The 10,175-nt window shown below is 41.6% G+C and overlaps 1 protein-coding gene across 1 annotated transcript in view; it reads left to right on the top strand.

Annotated features, from left to right (window-relative positions):
• The first annotated feature begins 8,491 nt into the window (after positions 1–8,491).
• Positions 8,492–10,175, top strand: part of LOC124607197 (diuretic hormone receptor-like) — a 575,756-nt gene continuing 574,072 nt past the window's right edge. Inside the window, exon 1 of the mRNA XM_047139420.1 lies at positions 8,492–8,579. The gene's annotated coding sequence lies outside the window, so the exon portion shown is untranslated. The remainder of the gene's footprint in view (positions 8,580–10,175) is intronic.

The following is a 10,175-nucleotide window of genomic DNA, read 5'->3' as shown; positions in this document are numbered from 1 at the left end:
ACATTGTGTACAGCTTATTTTCCAAGAATAGTATTTTGGAAACCAGCTTAATTACAAATGGATGACTGCGGTATAAAATGGTTCAAATGGCTCTGAGCACTATGGGACTCAACTTCTGAGGTCATTAGTCCCCTAGAACTTAGAACTAGTTAAACCTAACTAACCTAAGGACGTCACAAACATCCATGCCCGAGGCAGGATTCGAACCTGCGACCGTAGCGGTCTTGCGGTTCCAGACTGCAGCGCCTTTAACCGCACGGTCACTTCGGCCGGCAGGCTGCGGTATAAATGCTGCTTCGATCATCTCATAAAAAGTTTTCATTTTGTAAAATTAATTTCTGGTTTCCAAAATTTCAAATTACAGAAGCTGGTTATATAGTTTTCAAAAAAGTATATTACCTTTCAACCTTTATTTAACAATCATTTTTACATACCGTGGTTTTACAGATATTCCCTCTAAGCATAAACCAAATTACATTTTGAGTTGTGGTTCACCCCTTAAAAGTGAAATTGGGCTAAAACGACATATACGAAATGCGTTATTTTGACCCCTCTACATACCGACCCTATTTCATCAAGATCGTTTATTTACGCCTGGGAATGTTCCATTATCAGTCAGACCCAGCAGAGCGAGTTGTTTAGTCAGAACTGTATCGAACGATATAGTCAGTTATACACTGAGACGAGACTAATCTCCTGCATTGTCTCATTAGTAAGTTACAGAGTACAGTGACAGAAACACCTACGTAAGTGACATTCTTGTCAACATGAGTTGTTTCCTCAGTTACAGTTGCGAGTATATCAACAAACATTACACACAGATGAGGGAGGTACCACATTTCAACCGAAACAGCTGGTTCCATTATCTGGAATGGTGCTGGTAGACTCGTGGACTGCCCATCAGTGGTGGCTTCAGTTCTGGATCCTGTTTGGCAGTCAGCCGTGATCATCAACGGTCATCACATCAGGAAGCAAGAGTATGACCAATACTGAAACAAGCTCACACAAGAAGCTACAATAAATAATCAGAGAATCGAGTGCGAACGACCTGAATGCCATCGATCCTACTGAACGATTGACTCTAGGCTAGTAGAGTGGAGTATTTATAGCATCGAGCAGTGCCTTTGCTGTGTGACGTCGTTTGTAATGACCATGTCGGTCTGTCTCATTATGAGTCGTCAGCGGGCTACAGTTTTGCTGTATCGCCTTAATAAATTTGTTTCAGTATCATAACCGATTCGTCAAACCCCTGATAGGTTTTGTTACCTCCTATGTAGTGCTTCTAACAAAATGTTACAAGAGTAATCGAAGCAGCTCGCTCTGCACTTGTCTTACGCTTTTTCACTGAGCTTGCTCGCACTCACATACAGAAGTGTTGATAATGCACTGTTGGTGATCGACTAACCGTGTCGAAATGTTTATGGCTAGTGGTTGGCTCGTGATGATATTTCCATGTGGTTGAGCAATGCCGGGCTGTAGGGACTTAGGAAAAATGTCCTGTCATCCTGTTCCTTCTTCTTTTCGTTATTCTCCATACGTTTCTTTCCCCGCCGACTCTGCAGCGCGCCTCCTCATTTCTTATCTCATCACTCTTCTTACTTTTGCATATCCTTCCATAGCCTCACACCTCAAACACTTCGATTCTCTCCTCTCTCACTGTCCCCACAATCCACGATTAACTTTTATTTGATGTAGTGTTCCAGACGGACATTCTGAAAGATTTCTTCTTCAAGACAAGGCCGATATTTTGTACTAGTAGACTTGTTTTGGCCGGGAATGCCTTCTATGCCCATGCTAGACTGCTTTTTATATCCTCCTTGCTTCGTCCGTCATACATCATTTTGCTTCCGAGGTAGTATAATTCCCTCACTTCATCGACTTCGTGATCACCAACTTTTATCTTAAGTTTATCGTTAATTCCATTTCTGGTACTCGTCATTACTTTGATCTTTCTTCAGTTGACTCTTAATCCACATTATGTAATCGCTAGAATGGTTACTGCATTCAACACGTCTTGCAACTCTTCGTCATGATCACTGAGGAGAGCAATGTCATCAGCGAATCTGATCATTGATATCGTTTTATTCTTAGTTTTAAAAGCATTCCTGAAGCTTTGTTGTATTTTCGACGCTGATTCTTCGGTGCGTAGAGGGAACAGTAACGGCCAAAGACTAATCAGTATCTTACGCTGTTTTTAACTGTTTGATCAACGTCATTCTTAGTCTGTCATTCTCTATTCGTTCTTGGGTTTTGTACGTTTAATGTATTATCCGTCCTTTTCCGTAGTTCATACTTATTATCCCGCGATTTTCCGACATCTTTCGCCATTTTACACCACCGAATGTTTTTCTAGGTCGACCAGTCCCATCAGAGTTTCTTGCTTCCATAAAGAAACGCTACATCAGAAATACCCGTTAGGTTCCTTTGCTTTTCCAAAAGCCGGACAGATAATTTGACAGCTCCTCAATTTTCTCTTCCATTCTCTTGGATATAATTCTTGTTTCAACTTTGGTGCGTGAGCTATGAATTTGAATTTGCGATAGTTCTGACAATCTGCCCGGGCTCTTTTCAGGACTGTGTGGATGATATTTTTCAGAATGTATAATGGCATGCCTCCACTCTCATAGAATCTTCTCACCAAGTTCTAATCTTCCACCTGACAGCACTATCCTCTGTCTGTATCAACGGATTTCGTCTTTTTCAATTTGACTCTTTTGCTTTTAAGTTAACTGAAGTTTATTTTGACTTGTCAATATGCAGAAGGTTGCCAGTTCGAAATACTGGGGTGCGGCATGGCCGGCGAGAGGTGTTTCAGAACATGTCTTTGCAGCAGTGTACTAAGAGCTAAGTTCTCCACAACGTCACGTGGAGTGAAGGCCAATGTTGACAGTCTTCGGTCTGTTGGATGGTGAAATTCTTGTAATCCAGGATTCACTCGTATCACGAAAGGGGTAGCTGGAAGTTGTTAGAGCTGCAGCTGGAACCCTCCCAGCAGCATAGTCAATACAGGTGAGGTGCTTGATGAGGTAGAAGGATAACCATCGTTTCCAATGCAGGAATGTAGAGCGTGATGAGAGTACAAAATTAGTTGAATGGACAGAAACCTAAAAGGAAATATGAGTTACAATTTCGCGGATTCGTATGTGATTGAAGAGACATGCCCAAAACCCCTAAGCACCCTTGTCCACACAACCTGAAGCAGTATTGTCTGCTGGGGATAGTATCATACAGTGAGTGTGAAAACTCTTCTCCCCATCGATCAACACATAAGCGGTAGTTTCGATACACAGTGCTCAAAACTGCAGAACAGAAAATACTTGTGGTACTGGTCACAAATAGTTCAGGGCAGAAAAGTAACTGTTCGTGTGTGACAATTGTCAAGAAACATACCTTTGCACACCATCGGGTAAGCGCTACCAGATGCTGATACAAAATCAGTGATTTGTCATTTAGACATCGTAGGAAGGGAGGAAGTACAATATTAAAGCCATTATTCAGGAATACGTATGTAGTTGGTTGGTCAGTTTGTGACTTATGCTACATGAAATGACTTTGAGTGGACGATAGCAGGATGAAAAGTGCTCTAGATATCAGATACGTGTGATGGAGATCCATCTTTAGTAGTGCAAACCATCACAGAAGGAGACATCTAATTCCGTCCAGTAGACTTTTACTGTTGTTGCTTATCGTCACTGTTGAAATGCATTTCTGACTGCATTACATATTTGCGAATACGACGTGTGACAGCAACGTGTCAGTTTACTGGAAATAAAATACCGTGTGGCTAGGGTGGTTCGCCTGGTGCAAGTCTTTGGAGTTGACGCCACTTCGGCGACTTGCGTGTCGATGGGGATGAAATGATGATGATAAGGACAACACAACACCCAGTCAATGAGCGGAGAAAATCTCCACCCAGCTGGGAATCGAACCCGGCCGTTAGGTATGACATTCCGTCACGTTGACCACTCAGCTACCAGGGGCGGACAGTTTACTGGAGAAGATTACTTCACTAACATTTCTTATCATTGCGTATTTATGACATAAGACTACTGTTGGTACAATATATACAAATGACCTAGTAGATAATGTCGGAAGTTCCATACGACTTTTCGCGGATGATGCTGTAGTATACAGAGAAGTTGCAGCATTAGAAAATTGTAGCGAAATGCAGGAAGATCTGCAACGGATAGGCACTTGGTTCAGGGAGTGGCATCTGACCCTTAACATAGACAAATGTAATGTATTGCGAATACATAGAATGAAGGATCCTTTATTGTATGATTATATGATAGCGGAACAAACACTGGTAGCAGTTACTTCTGTAAAATATCTGGGAGTATGCGTGCGGAACGATTTGAAGTTGAATGATCATATAAAATTAATTGTTGGTAAGGCGGGTAACAGGTTGAGATTCATTGGGAGAGTCTTTAGAAAATGTAGTCCATCAACAAAGGAGGTGGCTTACAAAACACTCGTTCGACCTATACTTGAGTATTGCTCATCAATGTGGGATCCGTATCAGATCGGTTTGACGGAGGAGATAGAGAAGATCCAAAGAAGAGCGGCGCGTTTCGTCACAGGGTTATTTGGTAACCGTGATAGCGTTACGGAGATGTTTAGCAAACTCAAGTGTCAGACTCTGCAAGAGAGGCGCTCTGCATCGCGGTGTAGCTTGCTCGCCAGGTTTCGAGAGGGTGCGTTTCTGGTTGAGGTATCGAATATATTGCTTCCCCCTACTTAAACCTCCCGAGGAGATCACGAATGTAAAATTAAAGAGATTCGAGCGCGCACGGAGGCTTTCAGACAGTCGTTCTTCCCGCGAACCATACGCGACTGGAACAGAAAAGGAGGTAATGACAGTGGCACGTAAAGTACCCTCCGCCACACACCGTTGGGTGGCTTGCGGAGTATAAATGTAGATGTAGATGTAAATGACATAAAAATTAAGGGTAATTAAGGTGCTTAGTTTATATCATCAGTTTACTTTTCTTGTTACTTTATCAAACTGGTATGACATCAGGAATAAGACCACAGATATTTAGTAAATAGTTCAAATTAAAGAAGCGATACGTGGCAATTGACTGTAAGAAAATAAGAATAAATCTACTAAGTTTATTTATCAAGAAAAACATATAAACAAACAGATTGTGCAGACTGTCGTAAAATCATGGAATGTCATCAAAAAGTACGTTATTAATAACATAAATAGAAATGTAGATAGTTGAATATCGCAACATCTGAAAAAGTTAGTAGTACTGGCGGTAGAGTAAATTATTCACATCTTACCCACCTTGTCTGGCTGAACATCGTTTAGACACCTCGAACCGACAATGAAATATGACGGGTGGGGTTCACTCTACATGTCAGATAATGTGTGTGCGTACGGGGAGGAGTATGGGAGCAAGGAGGCAACGTGTCTTTAACACAAGAGATTCGTCTTTGCACCGAGCGGCAATTCTAATTTCTGATGTCGGTTACAGCCTCAAATTAAATCTCTGTAGGAAAAAACTGACATCGTGCGTATTTCTTTCTGCCAACAGAGGCGAGATGAAGTCTGTTTCACTCGAGTCTATACAGGGCACCGCCCGAAGGCTTATGATTTTTGCTCCAGTGGGAGCGTCCTCCAATGTGTGGTGCTTGCGATGAACAGATTTCGGTGTTTCGTATTTTAAATTAACGTACTTCGTATTCGGAGGTGAGTACAGAGGCTGGTTTACCAGCTGATCTCTCCTGTTTTAATGCATTTTGAGGACGACTGTTTCATTTTAGTTTCTTTAATGCTATCCGAAGAACACCTGAGTTTTTAATTTAGCCTTTCCCAGTGGATTAATAAGGACTTCGACTGCATATTTTAATTCTGTCAAAGTGGAAAAATGGCTCTGAGCACTATGGGACTTAACTGCTGAGGTCATCAGTCCCCTCAAAGTGGACAATTTTACATTCTGTGTAGATGGATATGAAAGAGCAGGTTAATGAGAATGAGAATGAGAGATAGTGATTGAGATTTTGACTGAGACTGCATAGTTATTACTATATTAAAATACTTTCCTCAGGCTGTTCTCAGCAGTGGATGTATATTCCAGGACCTGCATCAGAACAATTTGTTTATTTACTACCGGTTTCGGCATATGACCGTTATATCTGGTACGAAAAATTGGTCAGTGCATTGTAACATTAACATATTTTATATATTTTATTATTTCTATGTTTCAAAAATATCATTTGAAAAAGAAAATACCTGCCACCCAAAATTCTAAAACTGAATACGAAAGAATCAAGACAGTTTTTCAGTTCAAATATTTAGGCGAAATCATTCAGGAGATCAGGAGACTATCCTGGAAAAGATTGTGCGTTTCAAAATACTCAAACCTGAGACACTACAACACAGTTATCGTTCCAGAGGGCCCTTATGAGTTTCAGACACTGATTCTAAACAGAAAGAGAAATTGATAAATGGAAAAGATTGAAAGAAAAGTAATCAGGAAAATATAATAAGTCGTTATGTCCGAGATCACTTAAAATTATAGCCGGCCGAAGTGGCCGTGCGGTTAAAGGCGCTGCAGTCTGGAACCGCAAGACCGCTACGGTCGCAGGTTCGAATCCTGCCTCGGGCATGGATGTTTGTGATGTCATTAGGTTAGTTAGGTTTAACTAGTTCTAAGTTCTAGGGGACTAATGACCTCAGCAGTTGAGTCCCATAGTGCTCAGAGCCATTTTTGAACTTAAAATTATAGTGTTAGCACTACCAGGTTTAGGACTAGATTACCATCTTCAGATGTGATTAATCCGGCAAAGGAATTGTAGAAATCGGTAACCCGAACATTGTTATTTTTAAGCCATCTTAGAGGTAATGAATTATTACCTGAACTTTTAAAAGGTCAAATACTTCCGTCTGGCAATACCGTGTTATAAAAAAGATAATCAGCAAAGCGTGAGGTCGAAATTATACGTAAAACGGTATATACAGATTAGGAACAAATAAAGAAATTGAAAAGTATATCAAAACTTATTCTGATACAAAAAAAAGCAGATTAAAATTCCAAGAGCATGTGGAAGGAATGGAACCAATCACATTAAACACACAGGATATGAAACTGAATGAACGCAGCAGTAACGCTAAAATTTAAATGATAATATTGTTCGGAGGTATAAATGAAGACCTGGAGGCAACACTAAAATAAATTGAAATAGCAAGGAGTAAAAGATTTGGCATAAATTTCACGGCTGAACGGCTGGCCTGGCAGAGGAGCTCCAAGAAGCCCAAAGCTACTTTGTCAGATGAATGGATAAGAGCTTGTTCTCTAAGAGAATGGAACGAAAATGGGCAGAAAGGAAATGTCCTTTGCCGGCCGCAGTGGCCATGCGGTTCTAGGCGCTTCAGTCTGGAACCGCGCGACCCCTACGGTCGCAGGTTCGAATCCTGCCTCGGGCATGAATGTGTGTGATGTCCTTAAGTTAGTTAGGTTTAATTAGTTCTAAGTTCAAGGGGACTGATGACCTCAGATGTTTAGTCCCATAGTGCTCAGAGCCATTTGAACCATTTGAAATGTCCTTTGTTGTACATCGCGAACTCCAGTAGGGTTCAGACTTGAATAATAATAATACTTATTATTAACAAATTTTGTATTCTGGTCATCCACAGCTGTAGAATTGTATCATGATCAAAAAGACTGCTTCAACTGTATGATAAATATTTATTTGTGATCCAACTACTTTCGCGGCGTTAGAGCAACATAGTCAGGGATACATCTGTATATAAACAAGAGCAAAACGTATGAAGAACCTGTTTAGGTTAAAATGAAACTGAACTGCATACGCAACTGTATAGGACAATCATGTATTCATATTTATTTCATACTTTAGTTCAAGGGATTGCCAGTAGTGACCCAAGGTTCTTTGTCCTCTTGTGATTAAAGATTTCAACCGTCAAGAGGTCGATAGTTCAATTCAAAATACAGCAGAATGTAGGGATCATCGCGCTGATACGTGAAGGATAAAGCGATAAACCAGACAGATGCAAAAGAATCAAACAAATGATACGTGTAGGTGATAAAAGCTACGTTCACACAGGTACAGTAAAATAAATCTCATAAAGTAGAGCTTGTATAATTGTACTACAGGTAACGATAGTGATGGTCAAGGTCAGGTACAACCTTGCTTACACAGTAGACCATTTAAACAAATGAAGGACTACGGGAAAGGTAGAATGCAGGAAACATCTCGATAAATGAAATCCAAAATTAGGGTAAAGTGGTAAACCAGATGGAACTTATTACTAAATCAAGGCACGTGCGGGGTTAAGACACGTTCGATGGATGGAGGGGAGAGTCAGCTGTGAGTCCGCCAGACCTGAACGCTTGACCCGCGCCCGGTGGACCATGCCCGGCGCCCGCCACGGAGTGGCCGTAGTTGCCGGCGGGTTCCGCGAGGGGCGCTGCCGTCGCGGCGTCCAGCGGCGCGCAGCAAGTGGCTGTCTGAGGCTGCAGTGCGCGCCCGCCCGCCGCTCCTCGCGACCAGCAGCCAGCAGCCGCCGACGCGCATCTCACACCCACACACCTGCCAGGCCGCCGGCGATACAGGTAGGCACTGCTGCCGGTCCGAGCAAAAACCGGGGAAAGTACGTGCAGGCGCATTAAAAAGAGACCAGCCTCGTGGTTTGTCCGCTCATCTCAGCGGTCCTAAAAGCCTAATTTCCCTTCCTTCTTTTCTCACCTCGTCACTCTTTCAAATTGCAACACAACATACGTGACACATATGTGAGGTAACTTACCTGGCTGCCATACATGTAGCAATTTGCCATGTTTAAAGTATAGGAATATGTGTTCTCATGAAATATCCCCGCTTTTTTACATTAAAAAAATGCACTAATGTAGCAATAATACTTGTGTTAAGACCAGGGGGACTGGTGTCACATCATCACTCGGTTGGCTAATAGTACGTAATACATTTTCAAGTTAAGTGGACCTATTATTTTGCAGCTGATGATGGTGTTACAGTAACTTGGCTATGGATTAAATCGTATGAAATAGTAGAGCAAACTCCACCAATTCGTAATTTAATTTGCGGAAGATACTGTTTGGGCTTCCACTAAATTTCATTTCTCTTAAGTGGATACGTGTTTACCACCATTTTGTCTACCAAATTTTTATTGTGCGAGTTGTAACTATCCTGTTGCGAAATACTAGTCTTGAGAGATTTTGTTTTTTTAAGTTGCATATTAATGTCAGATTTCCAATCAAGGTCTTACCTCTTCAACAATGCTGGCAATTACATCGTCTTCCAACGTTAGGCACATATTATTTTCGCCTTCACACACGATGGAACGCATAAGGTTATCATTGTATACAGGTGCACGCAAAGTTCGCCATTTAGCCAATGTATCCCTCTGCGTAATCGTAAAATCGTAATTTTCGATTGTGTTCGGAAATTACTTTTGAAGTCAGAGGATAATTTGGCGTTAACATGAGACACAAAAAGGACTTCGCCAACACGCAGGATTTGGCGCCGGACAGCTCAAACTCTCAAAGCTCATAAAAGAGAGAGAGACACAGAGAGAGAGATGGAAATTATAATTACTGTAAAAATATAATTGTATCCAGCCAACTGGAAATGTGCGAAAGCAAGAAACGGTCTTAGAAGGACGGCTATTTTCTTTCGCTCATTAACGGCTCTGTTTCATCTGTCTTCAAGTTCTGTTCTGCCGCAAGTGAAACTCTCCTCGGAAGTAGTTGATCTGCTGCTGCTGCTGGGAAAGCTAGTGTTGTTCAACGGCTGGCTGTGACTCATATGTTTAACAATACTGAGAGTGCCGTTTCATGTGAGAGGTATGACACAACTTAGTTATGTTTCATTTTTGTAAATACTCTTAGGATTTTGTTACGCATGAAGAGTATCAGAACTTGGGTTTGTGAACGAGTAGGGCGTTGCAGACGCGGAGAAAAGTCAGTAGCCGAGACCATTCTGTTACTTGCCTAATGCTCTGGTGAACCAGAACAATCCGTGTCAAATATTTGCCGTTTGTGATAAAGGCGAGCGTGATGTAACTGCAAGAGGAGTCATAGCTGAAAGTGGAGCCGCCGTAACTCGACACTTAAATTTCCTTCAAAATTTTTGTCACCGCTACGCAGTGACTGAAATAGATTTTCTCTCTTAAACTTTTGAGAACAACGCCATCA

The sequence above is a fragment of the Schistocerca americana genome, chromosome 3, assembly GCF_021461395.2.
Source record: "Schistocerca americana isolate TAMUIC-IGC-003095 chromosome 3, iqSchAmer2.1, whole genome shotgun sequence".
NCBI classification, from domain to species: domain Eukaryota; kingdom Metazoa; phylum Arthropoda; class Insecta; order Orthoptera; family Acrididae; genus Schistocerca; species Schistocerca americana.
The sequence above is the reverse complement of the archived record's forward strand: the minus strand, read 5'-3'. Positions and strand labels throughout refer to the sequence as shown.